Below are 22,164 nucleotides of genomic sequence, written 5' to 3'. Positions count from 1 at the left end.
GATTGAGAACAATGCAACAGCAGGAACTACCCATCATTTTTGTATCTCCAGGATTTATGGAGTGTCATATATCAAATAAAAATAAGCATTTGCTACATCAGTAAATGAATGAAAGTATTAGGGTTTGTAATGTACTCTACAGACAGGAAGCCATCAGCAAGACAACTAAGGAGGAGGACAGAGTGTGGGGAGGGGAGGGGAAGGGCCGATGGCGGCTGCACCAGGACACACCCAGCTGGGTGCTTGGCACATATTATCTGCTTATCATCACAGCAACCTATGGAATACATGTTCAAGTTTTTATGTGATAGCATTTAAAGAAATTGAGGGAGATTTGGTCACTCACTTTAGTGAGGAAATCTGCTAGGGATAATATTGGAAGTTAATAGGGCTTAAAATGAAGTCAAAACAATGTCTCAAAACGCTCTGACAATAAACACGACGATCTTCTTTCTTTTTCTTCATACAAACAGAAAGACTCGTGTACTTCTTGCCTACTTGAACTCAGAGGCAAAAAGAGAAAGTGCTAGTCAGGGCTGTCCTCTTTTCATCAGCAAGTGTGTTTCCATAAATCCAAGATACCTGGCGATTTCCGATAGGCCATTGCTCCTGCTCCTTCAGGAATAAAGGATGAAGTGCAAGGCATCCCCTTATCAATAGACAAGTGTCCAATGATTGCCTCTGTGAGACTGAGTCTGACTTCAGTTCTCAATATTGTCTTTTTTGGAAACCCCTTGTCATCCTGTCCCTGGAGAAGAATGTCCATGTATATCAGGACTTTGACTGAATTCACATTCAGCTGCCATCCTCAAGTTCTTGTTTTCACTTGACTGTCTCCTTGATCTTGATCTATAGATGGAAATCCCATCACCTTCTCCTCTCTAACTGCGAGGCAGCAAAGACAAAGCTGCTGATTGTTCTGTGGCTTCGGCTCATGCTGTGATGGTGCAGCATACTTTGAAGAGGCCTCTTCCAGAATCATTCTGACTCTATCATATCCCCATCCCAGGTCTCCATCAGGTCTCCATCGCTCTGCATTTGAAAACCTTTGGTTGTAGAACCTTGGCCTAGAGCCAAGTGTGGTCCCCAGACCAGCAGCATTGGCAGCACCAGGGAACTTGCTAGAAATACAAATTCTCAGATCTCACCCCAGAAGATTTAATGAGAGACCCTCCAGTTGAAACCCAGTCCCTCCTAATGACTTTGATACATGCTAACGTCTGAGAACTCTCATTCCTCAGTGCTGGAGGTTAGAGAGAGAAATTAGCAGTATCTTTTACCATCAGACGTGGCATTTAACATTTTTCCCTGTTTTTTCTTTATCCCACTTTCCCCCTTTCATGCATATAACTGTTTTTTTTTTTTTTTTTTTTTGAGACACAGTCTTGCTCTGTCGCCCAGGCTGGAGGGCAGTGGCACGATCTCAGTTCATTGCAACCTCCGCCTCCGGGTTCAAGCTATTCTCCTGTCTCAACCTCCCAAGTAGCTGGGACTACAGGTGCATACCACCATGCCTGGCTAATTTTGGTATTTTTAGGAGAGACAGGGTTTCACTATGTTGGCCAGGCTGGTCTTGAACTCCTGGCCTCAAGTGATCCGCCCACCTTGGCCTCCCAAAGTGCTGGGATTAGAGGCATGAGCCACTGTACCAGGCACCATGCACAGAACTTTTTCTGTACCAAAAGATGAAGTCTTTCTGCTGGTAGATCCATGAATTTTATGGAAAATATCAAGAAGGGGAAGGGTTTTGGTCTAAAAGACCACCACTCTTTCACACTGTAGCAGCCAGGCTCAGCCCATAGCCCCTCAGGTCTTACAATGAAAGTGCTTGCAGGTCAACTTCCACCTGCCAGCCTGAACATTTCTTTGCTTGAGGGCTTTCTCTGGCTGGCTGAACCACTTTCCTTGAGATGTGGGAGAATTAATGTCCCTGGAAGCAGCCTTCAATCAATGACTGACAAGTGCTGGCTTTTAAAAACGCCAGCTGTTTTTCCCACTTGGGTATCTCTGAAGCTGGTTCTCCACTGGCTCCCAGAACTCTCCAGACCATTTTTTTTTTTTTTTTTTTTTTGCTGCAGTTTCTCAGTTAACCATGTAAAAACTTGCTTGATAGCATGCATTTTATGACATGCATTTTCTTATGTATCTGTTTTAATTGCCTCCTGGTCACCCCAGGATTATGGGGATGCCCAGAAACATGACACCCAACACTGGATAAGGATTTGGATGGCAATGTATTAGTCCCATATGCTCACTACAGGGCAGAAGAGGACATCGTGTGCCACAAAAGGTCACCAGCACTTGGGAACAGAGTGAAGAAACGGGCCATGGGAGGCTGGCTTTGTAGTATCAGCAGGATAGAGCTTCCCCTAGTGCCTGTGGGAGGATGTGACTGTCTTGTTTGAATAATGCCACAGGGTGGCAGGCAACTGAACCCCACTGCTCAGAGATAAGCAGGAACTGTGACTGGTTCCTGTGATAAGGAGGATGGCTTGACTAGGGTACCTTATCTGTGGAAAAAGAGTGGGGATGGGAACTTGTATTTGAGGCCCTCACAGGTTTTCCCAGATGTCAAGGCATGCATAATACTGGATCTTAATTTTAGGCCTTATACCACCGTATCTTACCTTCCTGCTCCCCTCCCATTTTACCTGCGATTATCTCCTAAATAACCTACTTTCTTTTCTTTTCTTTTCTTTTCTTTTCTCTTTTCTTTTCTTTTCTTTTCTTTTCTTTTCTTTTCTTTTCTTTTCTTTTCTTTTCTTTTCTTTTCTTTTCTCCTCCCTCCCTCCCTCCCTCCCTCCCTCCCTCCCTCCCTCCCTCCCTCCCTCCCTTCCTTCCTTCCTTCCTTCCTTCCTTCCTTCCTTTTTTTGAGACAGGGTCTCACTCTGCTGCCTAGGCTGGAGTGCAGGGACACAATCTCAGCCCACTGCAGCCTCCGCCTCCCAGGTTCAAGCATTTCTCCCACCTCAGCCTCCCGAGTAGCTGGGATTACAGGCGCACCATCACACCCAGCTAATTTTTGCATTTTTAGTAGAGACGGGATTTCACCATGTTGGCCAGGCTGGTCTTGAACTCCTGATCTCGGGTGAACCACCCACCTTGGCCTCCCAAAGTGCTGGGATTACAGGTGTGAGCCACCACGCCTGGTCAACCTACTTACATTTCAATCCTTGTCTTGTAGTTGGCTTTTGGGACAATCCAAACGGATACAACTATATGTGTGCTTGTAAGCATATTCTGCTACTAAAGATGTGTGTGTATATGTAAATATATATGTATATATGATATACATATATGTTTGTAATTTCTGAAAGTCATTTCACTTTATAGAATATTCCTAGGTTATTAGTTCAATTTTGAGTCCCAAATAGCTGGTGGTAAGATGAAGCAATTTTTTTAGAGTTAACCTGGATGGGTGGTTGGGCGTGGTGGCTCATGTCTGTAATCCCAGCATTTGGGGAGGCTGAGGCGGGAGGATCACTTGAGGCCAGAAGTTTAAGATCAGCCTGGACAACATGGGGAAACCCCGTCTCTACCAAAAAATACAAAAATTAGCCAGGTGTGGTGTCTTGTGCCTGTAAGCCCAGCTACTCAGGAGAATCGCTTGAACCTGGGAGGCAGAGGTTGCAGTGAGCTGAGACTGTGCCACTGCACTCCAGCCTGGGTGACAGAGTAAGACTCTGTCTCAAAAGAAAAAATTGATGATGTTACGTATTATTTCTTCCTAAAGGAAAAATAATTAGTGGTTGATGGGCACAGCTGCAAGTAAAACAGGGAGATAATGAAATAGGTATGAATAAATGGAGTGAGAAGAAACCTCATATTAGACCTGTCGAAATATCCTGTATAATGAAAATACGGTTTGTCTTCTTTTATCATTGACAATCAGAGCACAATCATTAAATGAATACATTAATAGATGGCAGGCTTACACACATACACTCACGCTCATACACTCACACACTGTGTGGGGGCACAGGCAGGATTGAAATATGGTGTCTGTTACAACGACAAATGATGCAACAACAGAACTTGGAAATAGGCCAGGCACGGTGGCTCACGCCTGTAATCCCAGCACTTTGGGAGGCCAAGGAGGGCGGATCACCTGAGGTCAGGAGTTTGAGAGCAGCCTGTCCAAAATGTTGAACCCTCATTCCTACTAAATATACAAAATTTAGCTGGGCATGGTGGTGTGCTCCTGTAATCCCAGCTACTCAGGAAGCTGAGGCACAAGAATTGCTTGAACCTGGGAGGAGGAGGCTGCAGTGAGCTGAGCTTGTGCCACCACACTCCAGCGTGGGCAACAGAGTGAGACTCCATCTCAAAAAAAAAAATAATTTGGAAATAATGTTATAGAGGTCAAACGTAAGGCAGTTAAGGCATCAGGTGGGGTGATGGAGAGAATGTTGTTGCAGGGGGAATGTTAGAAAGTGTGAGTGTGACCATAGCTGGACAGAAGGATTCAAGGGAGATTTGCTATCTGTCTGTCTTTGATGTGGGGTAATTTTGCAATAACTGGCACATGGTAGGTACTGGATGAATGTGTGTGGTTTCTGCATCACTTTGGTTATCTACAGAGCACCTAGTAAAATACATGTTGCATGGTTCTGAAGATGATTTCAGACAGAGATGTAAGATTCCTGTGAGATTATTGCCTATGTATTTTGGGGCCCATCAGGGATGCCTGACTGCACTGGAACAAGTGATCTATTTTGGTGTGCAGAGTACAAAGGGGTGGGAGGGGCATGCCCCTTTTCTGTAGATGTCATGTTGTTCCAGGGATGCTGTCTGCTATTGTATTCTCATCAGAGTGGTAGTGGAAGAGAAAGGAAGAGCATCTAGAGACAATGCAAGTAACAACCCAGAAAAGACTGGAAAGAGAACTGCTAGTGTGTGAGAAGATTATTAATTTATTAAAAAGTATATTTGGAGCACCTGTAATGTAACCCACACTGCACTAGACATGCAAAGAACCAAACAGACATGAGGTCTCTAGACTCATGGAGCTAGTTGGAGGGAAACATAAATTACTGAATCCCAGGAATATTAAGTTATGTGCAGGAAATGAAAATAGGATGCTACAAAAACATATGACAAGGAAACCAACTCTGGGGGATTCCAGAAGTTCCCCCCAAGGAAATTATTAGGATTTCGAAAACAGGAGTGAGCAATTGTAAATATAGTGAATTTCACAAGCTTCCACTTATTTGTTTTAGCATATGTTTGGAATTTCTGGGATAGCTGCTGTTTCTGGTGCAGTTTCAATGTTTCTGTCTAATTACTTGCTAATTTGGCTGCATAATTTATCAGGTCCATATTTTTTGTTACCAAGCACTCCCTGAGTGTCTCCTTGGCTCTGGTGCAGCCAAATGAATGGCAACGCTATTCTATTAAAAATTGCACCCATGCACATTTATTTCCTGTTACACTGAACGGGATTTTCATCATTTCCCAGTTGGCTGTATTCAAAGTGAAATTAGCATTGTGCATCATCCTATGTAGAACGTATTGTTCAATAATTTCTATCCTTTCTATCACTCGCTTCTCTATCTCTTAGCATGCTGAAAATTGTTCAGTATTTCTTGTTTATTTTTTGGAAATTTTAGCAAAATTCAGTTGACTTTTAAGTGATACTGAGTCAGTGAAACCCAGTCATTCCAGGTAATTTTAAGTACCATTGACTGTAAAGACAGAGACACAGTATCGTCATTAAAGTAGAAGAAGACAAATTGTTGCCCCTCAGAGTCAGTAAAATAGTTTTTTTACAGTCCGTTTCACTAAGTGTTTAGAATGTATATTACCTGATTAATCAATGTGTCATGAACCATGACAATGTCAGTGTATTCTCACTGTTCAGTACAGGGTTGGCAGCAAGAGAGAAGTAGAATTATTAAGGTCTATTTGCCATGAAGTAGTATATTATCAGACTTATGATTCAAGTAGCTGTTGGCTACCATTTGGTAAAGAGAAGATCAGTATTATGGGAGTACAGAAAAGGATATATAAATTTTGTCTTTCTGATTCACAGTAATTGGATCTGACTGGCTAACTCTTGTCCCATAAAATAACTCTTAATTACTTGTGGGGTGGGGAGCGGTGCTTCAGGCAAAAATGTGGACCAGGGAATAAATTCATTATTTTGCACATCGAAAATGGTATTTCATAAATGTTTTAGAACAGTCAACTCTTTCAAATGTAAGCTTTTCCCTAAAGATTTTTAAATTTATTTTGCTCTTCAATATTCAGTGTTTTTCCTTTTAGCGTGATTAAAGACTGTTTCTATTGGCTTAAAGATTGTCCTCTTGATTAAAAGTGAAAGAGCGACCTAATGTCATTGTTAGGTGTTCTACTTTATTGACACAGATTTAGGATTGAAATTACCTTTATGTATGAAATTATAAATTCTATATTATAATAAATAAAATCTATAGTATAGTCTATAATGCATTCTGAAAAAGGCTGTATAAAGCAAACACTTGCAGAATCCTTATTCTTGTCTACTTGTTTCCTTTATACTTGGATGGCTGCGTACCCATGGAAAATGTTGTCATCAAGAGGAAATAAAATTAAAGGCCAGGCACAGTGGCACCTGCCTGTTATCCCAGGACTTTGTGAAGCCAAAGAGGGATGATGACTTGAGTTCAGGAGTTTGAGACCAGCCTGGATACCACAGTAAAATCCTATCTCTACAACTTTTTTTTTTTTTTAAATTAGAAGGGCATGGTGGCACACTCCTGTAGTCCCAGCTAGTGGGGAGGCTGAGGCAGGAGGATCCCTTGATCCCAGGAGGTTGAGGCAGCAGTGAACTGTGATTGCGCCACTGCACTCTAGCCTGAACAACAGAGCAAGACCAGTCTTAAAAAAAAAATTAAGTTTAAGACCTGTTCTAATTTGTATGCATCCTTTTAATTCTAAGATCGCACTCATTCAGGGCTAGTTAATTGGGCAATTTATGTACACAATTTTTTTGCATGCCTGTTAGAAGCACAGGTCAATTAAACTACATACTATACAATTTCTTTTGTATTATAAACTGTTGTAAATTGGATTTCCTGGGCAACACACTCTGGGATACAGATTTGTATATAGGACACTTACTAGGAAGTGCTCTCAGGAACAATGCCCATGAGGGAAACAGGACTAAGTAGCGGGAGAAGACAGATAGATCCTAATGCAGTTGCAGCAGAGGACTCAACCAGTTCCATAGGGGGCTTGAGGCTAGCATGGCCTCCCCAGTTGTGTTCCACCCCAGGTAAGGGACTAGGCATCAGTCGGTCATGACGTGGCTGCCTCTCAGGAGCTGTGATGTGGTTTGGCTCTGTGTCCCCACCCAAATCTCTTGTCAAACTGTCATCCCCATGTATCAGGGGAGGGGCCTGGTGGGATGTGATTGATCACGGGGTTGGATTTCCCCCTTGCTGTTCTCGTGTTCTGTTCTCATGACTGAGTTCTCATGAGATCTGATGGTTTAAAAGTGTGGGCACTTCCCCCTTTGCTCTCTGTCTTCTGCTGCCCTGTTAGAAGACACGCCAGCTTTCCCTTTGCCTTCCGCCATGACTGTAAGTTTCCTGAGGCCTCCCCTGTCAGGTGCAACTGTGAGTCAATTAAACCTCTTTTCTTTATAAATTACTCAGTCTCAGGTCGTTCTTTATAGCAGTGTGACACCAATACAAGGTGTCACCTTGGAAGAGACAGTTCCTTTCCCAGAGGACACCTGTGTGGGAAGGATCCAGTGGGGGCCGTCAGTAGACAAAACTCCCAGTAGCTGGCAGGATGAAAATAGAGGGCCTGGGTGGCAATGCACACAATGTATTCTCACTGTTCAGTACAGGGTTGGCAGCAAGAGAGGAGTAGAATTATTAAGGTCTATTTGCCATGAAGTAGTACATTATCAGGCTTATGATTAAAGTAGCTGTTGGCTACCATTTGGTAAAGAGGTTCTGTGCAGGTGTTATCAACTATTTCATGGTGCCTAAATCAGCCCCAGGGGGTATGCATCAGTATCTAGTCTCTAGATAACACTTATAGAGTTTTTGGGTATGATCACATGCAATGCACATATTCACATGACTTTCACCATAACAAAAATGTGCACTAGCTCTTTTATAAAGTACTTCAGGGTCTTTAGTCTTTGAGGTAACAATTTTTTTAAAAAGTTAACTATATCATGGTTATCATTTTAAAACTTCCTTCTTATCTATTTGGAAAACGTGTGTCTATTTAAGCTTCTACCAAGTGGAAAAATTTTTTAAGGAAATTCTGATGATATAAATGCAAATGAAAAAACAGGAAAGCATCTTTCAAATTAGCATGACTGCATGGTATCAGAGTCAGAAAGGGTAGGTGGAAAAATAAGGTGTGTATAAGAAAAATGTGTGCAAAACAATGGCTGTGAAGTTGTAAGAAGATTGTAGGAAAAAAGCTAAGGAATACAAGAACCTCCAATGTTTTTTGATAGCCATGTTTTAAACAAAAACAAGAAAGGGATATGATACTCATTGTTTGGAGCAGATTGCATATTGTTCCCCGAGGGTGGGGAAATCAGAATGGCTCCTTTTTTCTTCTGTCTATGACTTCCTTTTCACAGACAACGATCTTCATACCGGAAACATCTAGCCATAAAGGAGGGAATGGAAACGCCACTGTGTGGAGTTAGTCAGAAATCTCCCGGTCGTTTTTTTTCTTTTTTTTTGTTTTTTTTGTTTTTGTTTGTTGTTTTGAGACAGAGTCTTGCTCTGTTGCCCAGGCTGGAGTGCAGTGGCACAAACATGATTCACTGCAGACTCATCCTCCCAAGCTCAAGCCATCCTCCCCCCTCAGCCTCCCAAGTAGCTGGGACCACAGGCGCACCCCACCACACCCAGCTAATTTTTAAATTTTTTGTAGGGACAAAGTCTCACCATGTTGCCCAGGCTGGTCTCAAGCTCCTGGGCTCAAGCAATCTTCCTGTCTTGGCCTCCCAAAGTGCTGGGATTACAGGTGTGAGCCACTGCACCCAGCCCTTCCAGTCATTTTAAGCAAATTTCATTCTCCAGATGGAGATAAATTACAGCCTGGTACTAAAGGTTCTTTACACGTATAATTTGATACTTACTACTGGTGATGATTAATGAATCACAGAGAAGAAGAGAGGTGATAGAAAATGACAAAGGAAACAAATGTTATTTTGATATGTAAAGGGAGGATAAAGATATATATTTGGAAACCAAAAACTGGTGAGAGTGACTTAAATTTTTTTATTTATTTATTTTTTGAGATGGAGCCTCGCTCTTATTGTCTAGGCTGGAGAGCAGTGGCACAATCCCAGCTCACTGCAACCTCTGCCTCCCAGGTTCAAGCAATTCTCCTCCCTCAGCCACCCCAGTAGCTGGGATTACAGGTGCCTGCCACCACGCTTGGCTGATTTTTGTATTTTTAGCAGAGACAGGGCTTCCCCATGTTGGCCATGCTGGTCTCGAACTCCTGACCTCAGGTGATTCACCTGCCTCGGCCACCCAAAGTGCTGGGATTACAGGCATGAGCCACTGCGCCCGGCCAGCTTGAGTTAAATTACTGTAAACAATTAGAAAGGAAAATGATAACAATTGGAGGCCATATGTCTGGCTAACCTCATTTCTTGCTTTGGAGGGAAGCAAGGAGAACGCTTATAACAATAAGGGCCCTGTAGGTAAAAGCCATGGATTCGAATCCTCCTTTTGTCAACCATCAGCTGAATGACAGTGGTCATGTCCTATGACCACCTAGAGCTTCAGTTTTCTCATATGTATATAACCTTGTTGAAATCACAAGCCCCTGGCATTCAGCCCAGGCTGGTATTTCAGGAAACACAACTCAACATGTCAGAAAAAAAAAAAAATGCGTCCTTATTTTCCTTCTTCTTAAAGTACATAAACAGGGTTCCAGGCTGCACATGGTGACACAAGCCTGTAATCCCAGCACTTTAGGAGAATCACTTGAGCTCAGGAACTTGAGACCAGCCTGGGCAACATAGCAAGACCCCATATCTGCAAAAAAATACAAAAAAATTAGCTGAGTTTGGTGGCACATGCCTGTAGTCCCAGCTACCTGGCAGGCTGAGGTGGGAGGACTGCTTGAGCCCAGGAGCTCCAGGATGCAGTGAGCTTTGATCACACTGCTGTACTCCAGCCTGGGTGCCAGAGTGGCCCTAATTCAGAATCCTCATCTGTGCTACAATCCCATTTACTCTTCTCAGTTATTTATCTCCCACACCCTTTCCCAAACTCAAGTTTGACAAATGCTGAAAGAACTTTCTTACTTACACCTGGACTATACAGATTTTTTCCCTTTCCTGTACTCCCTCCCCTACCTCCTCAAATACACCTCTGTACTTTATTATTTTTGACTGACAACGGATTTCTCCAAGTCTTTCCCCTCCTAAGCCTTTCAGGTTCTATCTTCTATTAATTCCCTGTCAACCTTCTAACTCTGATGTGTGAAGAGCCCAGGACTGGTCTAGCTGAGACAGCTCTGCCTAGGAGACAGATGGGGCAGGAACAAAAGGAGAAGCAGGGAAGGCAATTAGGGGCTTATTTTGGCAGCCTGGAGCTGGGGGGAGAGTCTGAGATCAATTTCATTCTTTCAGCAAACGTTCATTGTGCGCCAGGTCTGTGCTTGGTGCTGGAGAACGTGCAGGGGGCATGCCAGACAAAAGCCTGCCCTCCTGGAGCTCATAGCGCTAAGTGGTAGGAGAGAAGTAGAAATAAATGCTGAGGGTGGGGGTGGGAACGAGCTTTCCACAGGGAGTAGCAAAAGTCACTCTGAGGGGCTGACATTTGAGTTAAGACCTGAAGGATGAACAGGAACATTCAAGGCAGAGGGAACAGCAGCGCTGAACCTGGCATATTTGAGAAGCAGAAAGAATGGATCATGGAGGGTGACAGGGTTTAGATGTTTGTCCCCTCCAAATCTCATGTTGAAATGTGAGCTTCAACTGTTAGAAGTGGGCCTAGTGGGAGGTGTTTGGGTCATGGGGGCAGATCCCTCGTGAATGTCTTTGCAGTAATGAGTGAGTTCTTATTCTTTGAGTTCACACAAGATCTGGTTGTTTCAAAAAGCCTGGCACTGTCTCCTCTCTCTTTCTCTCTTTTCCTCTATCCATGTGAGGTGCTGGCTCTCCTTTACCTCCCGCCATGATTATAAGCTTCCTGAGTCCCTCACCAGTAGCAGATGCTGGCACAATGCTTTGTGTGTACAGCCTGCAGAACTGTGAGCCAAATAAACCTCTTTTCCCAATAAACTACCCAGTCTCAGGCATTTATTTATAACAATGCAAATGGACCAATACAGAGAGCAAAGGAGGAAATAGATCTACTAAGTCAGGTTATGTTGTAGGATGCAAGCCTTGGTAAAGATTTGAGTTTTATTCTAATAATAAGTGAAGCCTCAGAAGGGTTCTGAGCAAGGGCATGACAATATGTCATGTATGACAAGTATGACTTAAGTTTTTAAAATAGTACTCTGATAGCTGCATAGAGAATGTATGGCAGTCAGGCAATTGAAGCAGAAAGACTACTTATGGGGCCATGGCTTCCATCCAGACAAGAGCTGATGTACCTTGAATGATGGCAGTAGAAGTACCGATAAAGAGAAGTAGATGGATTTAAGGCTGAATCGTCAAAAGCCTGGGTATAGGAGAGAAGAGAAGGAGAGGAATCAGAATGATAAATGTTTGGCTTGAATAGTTCATTACCATCCACAGAAATGGGGAAGACTGGAAAAGAGAGAAGAAAGTCAAAGGTTATGTTTTGGATATGCTACATTTGACAAGCCTATTAGACGTCCAGTTGGAAATGTCAGATGGGCCTTTCGACCATATAAATGAGTCTGGAGCTCAAGGGAGAGGTCAGAGCTGCACATATCAATCTGGGTGTCATCACCAGAGAGATAGGACTCAAAGCCAGAGAGTGGAATGAGCTCACTTAGCTCTGGAAATAGCTGGAGAAGAAAAGAGGATCTAGGAGCAAGTTCCAGGGTATTCCCACATTTAGAGGCTTGAAAGAGGAGCAGAAGCCAACAAAGGAGAGGCAGAAGGAGCAGTCAGGGACTGCAGAAAGAAAACCAGGAGAGTGTGATGTAGTTTTCAGGGAAGAGAGTGGTTGACTGGGTCAGGTGTTCTTGAAAGATCGAATAAGACAAGTGAGGCCCAGTTCAGTGGCTCACGTCTGTAATCCCAGCACTTTGGGAGGCTCAGGCAGGTGGATCACTTGAGGTCACAAGTTCAAGACCAGCTTGGGCAACATGGTGAAACCCTGTCTCTACTAAAAATACAAAAATTAGCTGAGCGTGGTGGCACACCTGTAATCCCAGCTACTCGGGAGGCTGAGGCAGCAGAATTACATAAACCCAGGAGGTGGAGGTTGCAGTGAGCCGATATCATGTCACAGCACTCTAGCCTGGGTGACAGAGCAAGATTCTGTCTCAAAAAAGAAAAAGAAAAGATAAGTGAGGCGTCTATTGAATTTGGAACATGGGGGCTGTTGATGAGCTTGAGATGATCCATGTTGGGGTGACAGATCCCTTTCTTTCCATTCTGGATGTTCGATATTTGAGTCTGAGAAATAAATTAAGAGATCACTTAACAAGAGAAAAGGCAAACATGTATATTATGTGTACGCATGCATCCCAGGAAGATGAGTGCTCAATGACCCAATGGGATTTAGAAAGCTTATATACCCTTCTTCACAGGGAGAGGGAAGGGTAGGATGCAGACAATTTAGAGGAAGAGTAAATGAGTTTTAGGGAAGATGAATGGACCTGAAGAACAGATGGTAGTCTGAGACAAAGCCCATCTGGGCTCCTGGTATGGCATTAATTCTAGTCTTCTTTTCCTGGGATATGCTTCAGTCTTCTCCCAGTCAATGAGATACCCCGGGGAAGTTATTGACAATGATTGAGTATCTTAGGAGAACCCAGTGTTTAGGTAGGGAGGGACCTTTGGGGAAAGCCCTTCTCTGCATTTTCTGCTCTCCACCTGCTCTCAGTTTGAAGTCCGAAGTGTCATATTTTGGACTTTCATTTGCTGAGCCCCAGAAGCTACATTAGCCAGTTTTAAGTCTTCTGATGAGTGAATAAATTGTTGAGGAAGGGGAAGCAGTAATTTCAGATAATTTGTTAGAGTACTGGTACTTACAGGGAGGTAGAAAAATGAGTTGGGAGATGGAGAGGGATTATGGAGGCAAGGGAGGAGTGTGTTTGTGTGCTTGTGAGGATAATAACCCTAGTTATGTAAGAGAAGGAAGAGATGAGGGGGTCAGTGATGTTAAGAAAGTGAGACGGGCAGGGGCCAGAGCATACTGGAGGCTACTGATTTTTGATGAGACCAGGGACATTTTTTTCTATTGTAACATATGGTAAGATGAAAAACACAGGCACTATTAAGGACCGAATTCTGTCTCCCAAAATTCATGTTGAAGTCCAGGTCCCAAATGTGACTATATTAGAAGATAAGGTCTTTAGGGAGATAATTCTATTTAAATGAGGTCATAGAGTTAGCCCTTAATTTGATAGGGCTGGTATCTTTGTAAGAAGAAGAAGAGACACCAGCACTCTCTCCCTCATGCATGCACCAAGAAAAGACCATGTGAGGACCCAGCCAGCAGGCAGCTGTCTGCAAGCCAGGAAGAGAGCCCTTACCAGATACCAACCAAGCCAACACTGTGATGCTGGATTTTGAGCCTCCAGAATGTGAGATGAAAAATTTCTGTTGTTTAAGCCAGTCATTTTGTGGTATTTTGTTATGGCAGCCCAAGCTGACTAAGACTGGCACAGAAACTTAGAGATGTTTAGATACAGTGGGAAGAGTATGAAAGTGTTGCTCCTCTGCAGGCTTCTATTTTCTCAATAAAGTATGAAGTGAGGTCATCAGTGGAGAGTGAGTGTGTTGGTGGGCATATGGGAGGTTGGAGGAGAAGGGAGAATAAATAATAATTTTGAAAGAGGAAAATGAAATTTATTAGGAAAATATAGTAGGATTGCCAGGTATCCTTAAATGCCCATTTGAAGTTCACAGAGCTGAGTTTTGAGTGAAATCATTCAGGAGAGTTTCTCTAGCAGTATTTGGCCTAGTCAGGGGTAGCCCGAGATGGCAGACAGTTGGGTACATCCATGGCTCCAAATCTGCCAGTCAAGGACAACAGAAAAAGAAACAAGAGAGATAAGAATGTTTTCAAGGTTGTGAGTTGGGGAAGGAGGGAAATGAAGATAGGAGGCATGTATTGGGCATGGAGGCTTCTCAATGAGATTAAAGAATCATTGCAGAGAGAATACTACAGTAAGTGAGGAGGATAAATAGAATGTATTGATACTAACAGAGAGTGGTTGTTAATATATTCATATATTTCATAAAATGAATAATATATTTCATTATATTATTAATATAATTCATATAATGAATAATATATTCATTATATGAAACTAGTGATAAAAAATACCCACTTCACAGGATTATTCCAAGGAACAAATTGAAATACTTGATAAACTATAATGTTAGTTATCAGTCTGGTAACTAAAGTAATGTAGCAGATATAACAGATCTTGATTTCTTCAGGCCATTCTACTACAACTATCATGAACAAAATCATAACACGTAAATGATAACATGCTAACTGGATTTATGACCATTGAAGAAGAATATCAAAATTGTTTACTCTGCTTATTTTTAGCTCTGGCCCAATTGTAGGGCCATTCCCTTGTCAAAATGGTCAGCATTTCTGTGTAAGACAACCCTTTATGTGAGAAATTTCAGAGTGGTGCGTTGTGTAAGTAAGCCATTTGGTGTTTTCCAGTTATCAGCAATGATTAGACAGAAGCGGTGTCAAAGAACTATAATTTTAATTTCAGGAATTTTAAGCAAATAGTTGGAGGAACTCTGAAGAAATTTAGACAGTCTGTATTTCTTGTATCTTGAATTGCTCAAGCAGAATAAGAATGTGATAAGACTCGTAAATTCCAAATTACATTCAATTGTATCTAATAAAGAGATTTAAGAAGTTGAGAAAATATATGTTATTACTGGGAAAGAAATAGAAAGTTAAGCAAAAAAAAAAAAAAAAAAAAAAAAAAAGGAGAAGAAAAGATAATAAGTAGTTGAACTAAATAGAAGCATTCAATGCCTAAGGAAAAAGTCCACAGCCTTAATAAAAATAATCATCCTGAATACTATATTCCTTGAATTTAAAAATGCATTCAATCTTTGATAGAGTTGAAAAAGAGGTGTTTTAGATAACAAAATGCTAGCACTGTGTAAACACTGATCTCAAATTCTCCTTAGTTCTCTTACACTAATATGCACTTATATCGCTTTACAGATACTTAGAAGTACTTACTGATCCATACATACTTTTATCTTTTTTTAATTGATTCATAATAGATGTATATTGTTTTGGAGTACACATGACAATTTAATACATTTGTATAATTTGTAAATATCAAATCAGTATACTTGGGATATCCATTACTTTAAGTATTTGTCTTTTCTTTATGCTAAAAACATTCCCCTTTTTCTCTTGTAGCTATTTTGAAATGTACAATAGATGGTTGTAAACTATAATTACCCTGCTGATCTATCTAACATTAGGTCTTACTTCTTCTGTCATATTATATATTACCATATATACTTTTAAGTACTTACAGATATTTAGCCATTCCTGTAAAATTCTTGTAGTAAAAGTTCCTACAGACCTGAATATTAGGAAAATGCAGGTTTAGACCTAAAAAGGATACCCTGATGCCGCCATTGATGTAGCAGTGGCTGGCTCCCCGAGGCTCAAATAATGCATTGACCTTTGGAGGGCAGCCAAGTGGAGCTCACGCAGGTTAATTCCCATGCAAGGCCTTGCTAGATCACATCATATCCCCTGCCTATTGCCAGACACTTAATCCACGAATAGTATGGTTTGAGGAGCCCCTCTCTGTCAAAAATTTGGTACCTGCTTCACAGTCAGAATCCCAACTTTAGTGCCTTTGATTGGATTAATAATTTCTCTGAGCTCCAGGTCTGGGGATTGGACTTGGCTTGGCAGTTTGGTTAGTCAGTGGGATAGGATGTGGCTCTGGAGTTGGGGTGGCTGGAGGTTGGAGGGCCTGGGGTGAGGGATAGGCTAGCAGGGAGAGCAGGCATTGTCCTAAGAAACAGAAGCCCAAAAGTCTGTGATGTGAGGATGATCACAGCGATTGTTAACCATGGTCAAGAGTGATCCCCAAAGATGAAAGCTGAGAATGGCAAATCTGTTCAGCTGGAGTGGGGGCAGAGGTTCAGATAGGGGCAAGCAAGGGCAGGCTAGGGAGGCAAGAGGGGCCACAGCACAGCCAGAGAGGCTTAAATGATTGCAGCCATCTGCCCAGGCTGGCCATAGCTCTCTTTGGTTTTGCTTAAAGACAACCGAGTTGGGAGTGAGGGCAGAAAAAAAAACCATTCCTTAAAAGCATTTTCTGAAATGCAAATATATGTTCATCATGAGGTGTGAAACATTAAAAACTCATTAGAACTCATTGCCATGCATGATCCTGCTCACAAAGCCTAGTTTTATAGATGAACAGGAAATAGGGCCAGGAATTAAAGAATAAGAACACATATCCTCCAGGTGGAAAGTGCTTTAGAGGGAAACCTGAGATGTCTTGGAAAAGAGTCTTGTAGGCAAATAGAGACAAAGCACCTGGGCTCTGCCAAGTTAGAATGAAGACAGCAAAGCAAAAGAAAATCTGCAACAAGACAAAGTAGCTCCAACTTAACTAGATGCAGGTTATTCCAAATTGTAAGTGAAATAACAATGGCGCATTTTATCAGCTGGGAAATTGGGAATAAGCAGATAGAAGATTAACACACTTTCATGCAATCAAGAGCTCAAGTTTGGGCTGGGCGCAGTGGCTCATGCCTGTAATCCCAGCACTTTGGAGACCGAGGTGGGAAGATCACCTGAGGTCAGGAGTTCGAGACCAGCCTGGCCAACATGGCAATACCCCTTCTCTACTAAAAATACAAAAATTAGCTGGGTGTGGTGGGGGGCTGTAATTTCAGCTACTAGGGAGGCCAAGGCAGAAGAACTGCTTGAACCTGGGAGGCAGAGGTTGCAGTAAGCCAAGGCTGCACTGTACTCCAGCCTGGGTGACAAGAGTGAAATTCATTCTCTCTCTCTCTCTGTCTCTCTCTCTCTCTCTCTCTCTCACACACACACACACACACACACACACACACACACACACACAAAGAGTTCAAGTCTGTTGGGTAGGGTTATTGCTTCTGAGTTGTCTGAAATGACACGTGATTGACTGCACTTGTCAGAACCAACCACCACATTCAAGTAATTTTATTCCATCTTTTTTGAGGATCATTGTTTTGTATGTTGCCTGGTTGAAATTCATCTGTAACTGTATTGCTTCATTTTGTGATTGATAGGTCCCTTGGGATGCTCCGCTAACCCTTCCTAATTACAGTTTACCTAAGCACAGTAAATTTGGTTAGCCAATTCTCTTACACTTCCATTAAATATTAATGAGAACACTTGAGTAACATCATTTTCGATACTGTAAAATCTCAATTAAATAGAATAAACAAGGATTGAGTTTTTCTAGTTAATTAAATCTTATAATTAGCTGAAGGTTAGCCAGGGGACCTTTTGGTTCGAAATCCTCCTGGTGATGTTTTTTTCTAGAATGTCTTACTTTGTTTTTCCATCTGATCCACTCCAGATTTTAATTTTCCCTGGATGAGTTGCCATCTCGCAATACCTCATGCTTAGTTGTCTCTTACTCATTCCTTCATTTGTTCACATTTATTAGGAGGCTACTAATAGACGAGGAAGTCATACCAGAGACAGACATGAAAACAGTAAAACAGCAGATAAAGGGCAAACTCTAGAAGTGATTCTTTCAAGAAATTCTAGTTTATAGTTTTTTATTATTGTCTTAGAAAGAGTGGGTCATAGAAAAAAAAAGTCTTGGTTGACGGGGAGATTCTTGTGTGCTCCCTGTTAACTGAATGAAGTAGTTTTCCCCTTTGCATTTCAGAATTTTGAAAATCATCATTATTTTTTGACAAGGCCTTTGCCTCATTTATAAAAGTGTCCCAGTATGATGAGACATTTCACTTGCTATTTATACTTTATTGTGACATACTCATCTTGCCATTTCATTTCATATTTAAGGTGCATGCAAATGTTTGGGTGTGATTTCTGAAAGATGTTTTGCACTAATCTTTGTTCTGCTGACACTCAGCTGAACTCCACAAATAAACCCCAAACAGTCTTAAGATGATACACAGACACTCACCAGTTTTGAATGTTAGGCCAGCAAATTAGGACTTTGTTCGCTCCTCATATGTGCCTGATAACTAGTTTTTGTAGTGTTAGGTTTTCATGGTATGTCATTTCCCTGAGCCTTCCATATTAATTAGGCAGCTTTTTCATATAGGCTCGAAGATTTGGACCAGTTTTCATTGGTTCAGTTCTTTCTTGCTGTGTTGGCCAGAAATCACTCTATGTTTTTTTTGTTTGTTTGTGATGGAGTTTCGCTCTTGTTGCCCAGGCTGGAGTGCAATGGCGCAATCTTGGCTCACTGCAACCTCTGCCTCCCGGGTTCAAGTGATTCTCCTGCCTCAGCCTCCCGAGTAGCTGGGATCACAGGCATGCGCCACCACTCCCGGCTAATTTTGTATTTTTAGTAGAGACAGGGTTTCTCCATGTTGGTCAGGATGGTCTCAAACTCCCAACCTCAGAAGATCCACCCACCTTGGCCTCCTGAAGTGCACTGGTACCACCACAGCTTACCGCAGCCTCACACTCCTAGGCTCAAGCAATCCTCCCACCTCGGCCTCCTGAAGTGCACTAGTACCACCACAGTTTACCGCAGCCTCACACTCCTAGGCTCAAGCAATCCTCCCACCTCAGCCTCCTGAGAAGCTGGGACTACAGCTGTGCACTAGCACGTCTGGCTGATTTTTTTTTTTGGTTAGGGGTGGGGTCTTGCTATGTTGCCCAAGCTGGTCTTGAACTCTTGGGCTCAAGAGATCCACATGCCTTGGCTTCCCAAATTGCTGAGATTACAGTTATGACCCACTACACCTGGCTGCGCTACCCTATTAAACTTTGTTTTGCCTTGTTTTGTTCTTTTAAAGAAGATTCTGCAATACTCTACAGGAGTTCCTAGGTATTGAACTTGATGCTTTCCTGAAAATGAATATAAAACATGAACATGTAAAAGTTGAGCTAAGATTTCCCATTGTAAGAGAATCTTCACCCTTAGATGAGTAAACTTATTTTAAAACTGTAGTTATGATTCAAATAGTTAAGTATTTGTAAATTCTTTAATGTTACAGCACCTAATGGCCATCTCAAACACTCAAATTAGCATGGAGTCAACATTGAATACAGATAAAAGATATTTTCCCATTAAAATTCTTATTTCAGCTGGGCACTGTGGCTCACGCCTGTAATCCCAACACTTTGGGAGGCCAATTCAGGCGGATCACCTGAGGTTGGGAGTTTGAGACCAGTCTAACCAATATGGAGAAACCCCATCTCTACTAAAAATACAAAAAAAAAGAAAAAAAAGAAAAGAAAAAAAATTAGCCAGTCATAGTGGCACTTGCCTGTAATCCCAGTTACTTGGGAGGCTGAGGCAGGAGAATCTCTTGAACCTGGAAGGCAGAGGTTGTGGTGAGCCAAGATTGTGCCATTGTACTCCAGCCTGGGCAACAAGAGCGAAACTCTGTCTCAAAAAAAATAAAAATAAAAATAAAAAATAAAATTCTTATCTCAAAATTCACTTATTTGAGTTTTAGTGAAGATACATTTATTTATTCATTTATTTATTTTGTCTTTTTTTTTTGAGACAGAGTCTCGCTCTGTCGCCCAGGCTGGAGTGCAGTGGCACAATCGTGACTCACTGCAACCTCCGCCTCCCGGGTTCAAGCGATTCTCCTCCCTTAGTCTCCCAAGTAGCTAAGATTACAGACACCCCCATGTCCAGCTAATTTTTGTATTTTTAGTAGAGACAGGGTTTCACCATGTTGGCCAGGCTGATCCTGAACTCCTGACCTAAAGTGATCCACCCGCCTCGGCCTCCCAAAGTGCTGAGATTACAGGCGTGAGCCACTGTGCCCAGCCTGAGGAAATATTTAATTAGCAGAGAAATTTACTCATTTTTTTGGTTGGGAAAAAGAACTTGCTGATGGTGATTGCATAGCTGATATGGACACGTAGGCATGGATATAACTGACATTTAATGACATTTCCAGAACTCACATTCTTGGATTGGGTGTTTTCTCAGAAGCGACAGGGTTTCTTCGGTCGTCATCAAGTTTGCTTGCACAAACCCTATTCAAGGGTTGCATTTGTTGGGCTGGATCCAGAGAGCAGCCTGACTGGGGGCTTTGGGCATGATGGATTGGGGTGACTCTCTGATGCAGAGCTCCTGGGACACTGAACCATGCCACTGAATCAGGAAAATAATTATGTTAAATGTTCCCAGTAACATAAATCTCCTCTTCCATTATTTCCTTTGTTATGGTTTTTATCTGAAAATTGAAAACAAAATAGAACACTTATTGGTGACATCATGACTTAGCTCACTTTACTTTTGTAGCTTTCAAATGGACTCATTGCTTTTCCCACAAACCTTTCTGCCTATGAGACAGTCCCATGTTTCTTGTGTGTGAAGTCTTGCTCTAGACTATTATGCAAAAGACTGTCAGGGCAGAAGAACTTGATCCAGGAGACTTTTAAAAACTTGTTACTGAAAGTGAGACCCTTAGTTCAGGGGATTGGCATTGTCTGGGAGCTCATAGATATGACACCAAACCAGGTACATTCTGCCAGCACCACACAGTAAGGCAATCGCGGTGACAGTAGGTTTTGCAAAAGAGAAAAGATTCATTCACAGGGCAGCCCAGCCAGGAGATGGGAGAACAGCTCTCAAATCTACCTCCTCAAGGATAGAGCTTAGGGATATTTATGGAGTAAAGAATTAGGATGGTCTAAGGTGGGGGAAGGTAATTGAGGGTGGGGGGAAATGAGGTAATTGGTGATCTGAGCAAGTGTAGTCTGGGCTCATGGCTCTTCTTAGGATACGTGGTCAGAAAATAGCAGTGTTAACATGATCTGAGGGTGGAGTTTTGGCCCTGTGATGGCAAATGTCACTTTTTGGACATCCATGCAGGTGCATTCGGAGGGTTGGTGGTCTCAGCTGGTTTTAACTGGATAGGGGCCGCCCCAAGTTCCCGAAAGACAACTTAAGCAATTGTTACTATGGTGACATATATGTCAGAGTGTTATTTATAGGGAAGCTAGTGAAGGCTAAGTTACAGCATTTAGCATCCTGCCTTTAAGCTATGTGGGTTTAAAAAATCAACAAGCAGCAAAAATCAACAAGGTGCAAGCAACTTAAAAGATTAGCCCTCAGTAGCAGGCATGGTGGCTCACACTTGTAATCCCAACACTTTGGGAGGCCGAGGCAGGCGGATCATGTGAGGTTGGGAGTTTGAGACCAGCCTGGCCAACATGGAGAAACCCCGTCTCTACTAAAAATACAAAAATTAGCCGGGTGTGGTGGCACATGCCTATAATCCCAGCTACTCGGGAGGCTGAGTGGGGAGAATCACTTGAACCCAGGAGGCAGAGGTTTCGGTGAGCTGAGACCACACCACTGCACTCCAGCCTGAGCAACAAAAGCAAAACTGCATCTCAAAAAAAGAAAAAAAAAAAAAAGGTTAGCCCTCGGTTTCAGAAATGTAGAATATTAGGGCCTACCCTGGATCTACTGAACCAGAATCTGCATTTTACTACATTTCTCAGGTGATTCATGGGCACACTGCAGTTGAAGAAATGCTGCTTTAAGACACCTGCCAAGACAATAACGACTGCCGCTGTATAGACTATGAATGGGAGAAAAAAGTAACTCCTCCTCAACCCTCATACGTTTGTAGTTCCGACAGACTCACAAGAAAAGACAGATTAACAAGAGAAAAACAAGCAAGTGTTTTAATGCATGCAGTGCACGTCCTGTGGGAGAAAAGTAACTCAAAGCAGTGGCTTTAGGAGTCTGGCTTATGTCGTATATTCGACAAAGAACAATAAATTTCAGAGAAGTGACAAGACAAAGGGAAAGCCGTCCCAGGATTCTAGAGGTGGGAAAATGTAGGAAGGCAAA

At 42.3% G+C, this 22,164-nt stretch overlaps 1 protein-coding gene across 4 annotated transcripts in view; it reads left to right on the top strand.

Moving 5' to 3' along the window:
* The window catches only part of ST8SIA6 (ST8 alpha-N-acetyl-neuraminide alpha-2,8-sialyltransferase 6), a 152,005-nt gene that overhangs the window by 24,856 nt on the left and 104,985 nt on the right, over window positions 1-22,164 (top strand). The gene's annotated exons all lie outside the window — the stretch shown is intronic.

Source organism: Rhinopithecus roxellana, chromosome 11 (assembly GCF_007565055.1).
Source record: "Rhinopithecus roxellana isolate Shanxi Qingling chromosome 11, ASM756505v1, whole genome shotgun sequence".
Taxonomy (NCBI): Eukaryota; Metazoa; Chordata; class Mammalia; order Primates; family Cercopithecidae; genus Rhinopithecus; species Rhinopithecus roxellana.
This window is presented reverse-complemented; position numbering and strand designations above follow the sequence as displayed.